Here is a 5,888-nt window from a genome sequence, read left to right as displayed (position 1 = left end):
CTTGCTTCCATGTTTATAGATAACTAAAACATCTTTATATATATGATAGCATCTAACATGATAGTAGTAGTTATGTGAACATGATTGTAGTAGTTATGTATGTCCTCTACTTCTCTAGGAAATGGTACGAGGATGCCCAGCTAGAAGGGCACCAACTACTGAGCCCCAGCATGAGGCGGACAGCTTAGTGCCTCCCCCAGACCTTACAGAGGTAGTGGCTCAGTTACAGAAGCAATTAGCTGAACAGCAACAAGAGATAGCCACCCTAAGGGCTAATAAGCAAAACACTCCCACTGCCACTCCGGAACCTAACAGAGCAACCCCAGTAGTTACAGAGGTTCCACCAGTCCAACCTACAGCACCAGTAGCCCCAACAGCGGGGCCAAGGAGAGAAGCCTATCTGATCCAGTGGCAGAAAATCAAGCCAGAGAATTTATCAGGCACCAATGAACCATGGGATGCCCAAGCCTGGTTCAAAACACTGGAGAGTACGATGGAGCTTCTGGACTGGCCAGAACATGAAAAGGTAAAATGCGCCTCTTTCTGCCTGGTAGGAGACACACGTATGTGGTGGGAGAGGATTAAAGTGAAGCGCCCAGTGAACCAGATGACATGGGCCGACTTCGAAAGAGAATTCTTTGAGGAGTTCTTTCACATGCGGGTCACAAACCACCACTACGACGAGTTCACTAAATTTCGTCAGGGCAACCTTTCAGTTGAGGAGGCCGTGAAGAAATTCAACAGGCTGGCTTGTCTGTGCCCCGAACTAGTCAGCACCGAAAGAGAACGAGTTCGGCTGATGCTCAAAATGCTAAGGCCGGAAATAGCACTGAATGTGACCAGCGGCGTCCATAGGCCGCAAACCACTGAAGAATTGGTGAGTAGTGCTCTGATCACCGAGCATTACCAGAACAGCATCAAGCAGCAGAAATAAGCCTTCTCAGAGTCCAAAGGCCAAGGAGGCTCAGGTACTCAGAAACACCAGGGCCACAACTCTAACTGGAAAGGGAACTCCAGTAACAAACGTAAACCAGGGAGTTACCCAAAAGGAGGACCAGCTAGTAAACAACCTAGCTATCCCAAGTGTTCTACTTGTGGGAAATTCCACCCAGGAGTTTGTCGCAAGGGTACACGAGGATGCTTCAAATGTGGCCAGGAAGGGCATATGGCTAAGCAATGCCCGAACAAGATCAGCTTTCCCCCACCACATCCGATTTAGTACGGAGGCAAGCCAGCACAGTCGCACCAGATGCAGGATGCTTTAGATGGTCCACGCATCAGCCAGGGCAGACTAGAAGCCCCCTCAGCCACAACGAACACAAGAATCTACTCACTAACTAGAGAGGACGTAGCGAATGCCTCGACAGTTATTACAGGTCAGATCAGTATTTTACAGCAAAGTGCAATTGTCTTATTCGATACTGGGGCAACCCATTCTTATATATCCAGGGCATTTGCTGAAAAGTTAGCAATACCTCCAGATGTACTCAGTGGCCAGTTTTTGATAACACTACCTTCAGGAGAAATCATGGCATCTACGCACTGGCTCCGAGCAGTGCCAGTCATTATAGCGGACACAGAACTCTTTGGTGATCTTATAGTGCTCGATATGGCTGACTATGATGTCATCTTGGGAATGGACTTCCTGATCAAGTACAGTGCCTCCATAGAGTGTCGTAAATAGAAAGTTGTATTCCAACCTGAAGCAGGAGTGTAGTTTGGGTACATCGGAGAACCAAAGAGAAAGGCCAAGATGTTTCTCTCAGCTCTGAAAGCATAGAAGTTACTGGATTCAGGATGTACGGGATTCCTAGCACATGTAGTCAATACCAGTCATGACAAGGACCAAAAGCTAGAAGAGGTCCGAGTTGTATGTGACTACCCAGCAGTCTTCTCTGAGGAGTTACCGGGCCTAGCACCAGACAATGAGATTGAATTTGAGATAGAACTCATCCTCGGTACAAATCCCATCTCCAAAGCACCCTACCGCATGGCTCCAGCAGAACTGAAGGAACTTCAGGAGCAACTACAGGAGCTGCTCGACAAGGGCTTCATACGCTCTAGTCACTCACCATGGGGAGCGCCTGTATTGTTCGTGAAGAAGAAGGACGGGAGCATGCGCTTGTGTATAGACTACCGGGCACTAAACCAGGTCACGATTAAGAACAGGTATCCTCTTCCCAAGATAGATGACCTGTTTGATCAGCTAAAGGGAGCAGCATTGTTCTCTAAAATAGACCTCAGATTGGGATATCACCAGGTGAGAGTTAAAGAAGGTGATATACCTAAGACAGCTTTCAGGACCAGATACAGACATTATGAGTTCGTAGTCATGCCCTTTGGTGTGAGGAATGATCCATCTACTTTCATGGACCTCATGAACAGAGTATTTAGAGAATACTTGGATAAGTTTGTTATCATGTTCATCGACGACATCCTTATCTATTCTGGAACTCAGGAAGAATACGTAGAGCACCTGAAGATAGTACTGCAGACCCTTCAGCAGAACCAGTTGTAAGCCAAGTTCACGAAATGTGAATTCTGGCTCGATTAGGTATCCTTTCTGGGCCACATCATCTCTAAGGATGGTATCATGGTAGACCCCAGGAAGATAGAGGCTGTGAATAACTGGAAAAGACCTAAGAACGCCAGTGAAATCAGAAGCTTTATGGGACTAGCAGGCTATTACAGAAAATTTGTAGACGATTTCTCCAGGATAGCCTCCCCACTGACTGCTCTCACTAGGAAGAATAGAAAATTTCAGTGGAAAGAGGACTGTGAGAACATCTTCATCAAGCTAAAAATAAGATTGACCAGTGCTCCCATTCTGACTCTGCCAGAAAACACAGACAACTTTGATATTTACAGTGATGCCTCTAAATTGGGACTAGGAGCAGTACTGATGCAAAATGGCAAGGTGATCGCCTATGCCTCCAGACAACTCAAGGACTATGAGAGGAACTACCCTACTCATGACCTTGAGCTTACAGCAGTCGTCTTCGCCCGTAAAATTTGGAGACACTACTTGTATGGAGCTCAGTGAAGAGTGTATACAGATCATCAGAATCTGAAGTACTTCTTCACCCAGAAGGATCTGAATATGCGACAGTGCAGATAGCTCGAGCTGGTCAAAGACTATGACATAGACATCCTCTACCACCCAGGAAAAGCCAATAAGGTGGCAGACGCACTTAGCAGGAAGTCCAGTGCCACTTTACTATCCCTAGCAGCCCTGCCACTCCCCCTACAAAAGGAGATTACAGATTTTAGACTCGAACTTATAGTTGGACAACTCTCTACTATGACATTAGTATCTACCCTGCTTGGTGACATCCAGACAGCTCAAGATCAGGACCCTGAGATTCAGAAAATCAAGCAAGGGATAGCAGAATCAGAAAGTGGAGAGTTCAGAGTATCTGATAGTGGGGTATTGTATTTTGGTGACAGACTATGCATTCCGGATTAGGAGAAAGTACAGAGGAAGATCCTAGACGAGGCTCACAGGACTCCTTATGCGATGCATCCTGGTTCCACCAAGATGTACCAGGACCTAAAGAGATGTTTTTGGTGGCCTGGGATGAAAAGAGACATCGCTAGATATGTCAGTACCTGTCTAACCTGTCAGAGGGTCAAGGCAGAACACCAGAGACCAGGAGGAGTTCTGCAGCCTATTCAGATTCCAGAATGGAAGTGAGAGGATATTTTAATGGATTTCATAGTGGGACTACCCAGAACTATGAATGGTTTTGATGCCATCTGGGTAATAGTCGACAGATTAACTAAATCAACCCACTTCTTAGCTATCAGGATATCCTACTCCCTGGAGTAGCTAGCTCAGTTGTATCTTAAGGAGATTGTCAGACTGCATGGAGTTCCAAGGACCATCATTTCAGACAGAGACAGTAGATTCACGTCACACTTCTGGGAGTGTGTACAGTCAGCATTGGGCACCAGGTTAAAGTTTAGCACAGCTTTCCATCCTCAGACAGGTGGTCAGACGGAGCGAGTAAATCAAGTACTCGAAGATATGCTCCGAGCGTGTGCCCTAGACTTCAAGGGAAGTTGGTGCAAATATCTGTGTTTAGCAGAATTTGCATACAACAATAGCTATCAAGCCACTATCGGCATGACACCCTACGAGGCTCTTTACAGATGGAGGTGTAGATCTCCAATCTGCTGGTATGAAAGTGGTGAACAGAAAGAACTAGAACTTCAGACAGATCTAGTAGTAGATACCACAGCAGCTATACAACAGATCCGCCAGAGGATTGAGACAGCTCAGAGCCGCCAGAAAAGCTATGTTGATACACGGCGCCGACCCCTTAGAGTTTTTAGTGGGGGATATAGTATTCCTCCGAGTGGCTCCCATGAAGGGAGTAATGCGTTTTGGGAAAAAAGGTAAATTAAGTCCCAGATATGTGGGACCATACCTTATCACCAGAAGAGTTGGCAAGGTAGTATATGAGCTAGAGCTACCCCAGGAGATGTCGGCTATCCATAACGTATTTCATGTCTCTATGCTGAAGAAGCATATCCCAGATACCACCCAGGTGATTGAGCCCCAGTCGGTACAAGTTCGCGAAGACTCAACTATGACAGTCGACCTATTCAGATAATAGACCGAGCAGTTAAGAAATTACGGAACAAGGAGGTACCATAAGTAAAAGTCATTTGGCAAAATCACACCGCAGAAGAGGCAACTTGGGAGACAGAAGCTAGTATGAGACAGAAGTACCCAGAGTTATTTTAAGTTCGAGGATAAACTTTTTATAAGGTATGGGGGATTGTAACACCTAAAAATTCTCAAATAAATTTTAGAAATATTCTATTATTTTTCTAGAATTTTAGAATATTTTTATGGAATTTTTGGAATAGTAGAAGTAGCAAAATTAAATAAAAACGTAAAATAGCCTAAGTGGGAATTGAACCCGCGACCTATTTAACACTACAACTTATAGCATGACTTTAGTAACCAGGTGGCCCCAGCAGGGGTGTGCTGAAAGAAGAGGAGAGAAATGATATTTATGATTTAGTTGGGTCGTAATAATCACTTAATAAAAATATAGGGAATTTAAGTGAGGGTGGATTATTTTTGGATCGGCAACTCTTCCTCACCCTCACCCTTAATCGCCGACCTCTCCCTCTTCCTCACCCTCTCGGCACACCAAGCCCCAAGGGACCTAGGGTTCCATCCTTAGGGTCGTAGGAGCACCTTCCGGCGACGACTCTAGTACGAGGACGCTCATCTCCGCGAGAAGAACGCGTAGACATAAGAAGATCGTCGAGGAGATCTTTTCTTTGAAAAAACCTAGCGATCAGAACTATAAGAAACCTAGCGCAGGAAGTAAGTAATCCCTCACCTGTAGTATAAGTAGTTAATCGTATGTTTTTATGTTTTAGTTCAGCCATATGCAGATTTTTCGGCACGTAGGGTGTATTTGACCCTCCTCGCAAGTTTAGGGTTTATTTGAGCACCTCTAGATGGGCCAGACATGTTTCCCTCTCCAGTTTTGGGGTTTTAGACGCTGTCGGGTGCCTAGAGGTGGTCCCCTAATAGAGAGGAGAGATAGAGTACACCAGGTGTTCGATAAAATGACTAGTACAGTTAAATGATACAGTAGGCATTTTAATAGCTCAGTTAAATGCCATAGAAGCATTTTAAATAGCATGCTTAGTCTTGCTTCAGTTTATATGGGACTACGGTCCAATGGGTGGGCTCCCACAGTTGCCCCTAGGTTTAGATAACCAAGTAAGAGCAAGATAAGATAAATTAGCTTATGAATCAGTATTTTATTTTTATCAGTGGCACTGTGCTGGACTCTTAGTTGTCCTTGGGTTAGGCTCCCATAGTCGTCCCTAGGTTTAGATAACCTAGTAAACCCTACTAG

Source organism: Zingiber officinale, chromosome 4B (assembly GCF_018446385.1).
Source record: "Zingiber officinale cultivar Zhangliang chromosome 4B, Zo_v1.1, whole genome shotgun sequence".
Classification (NCBI taxonomy): domain Eukaryota; kingdom Viridiplantae; phylum Streptophyta; class Magnoliopsida; order Zingiberales; family Zingiberaceae; genus Zingiber; species Zingiber officinale.
The sequence above is the reverse complement of the archived record's forward strand: the minus strand, read 5'-3'. Positions refer to the sequence as shown.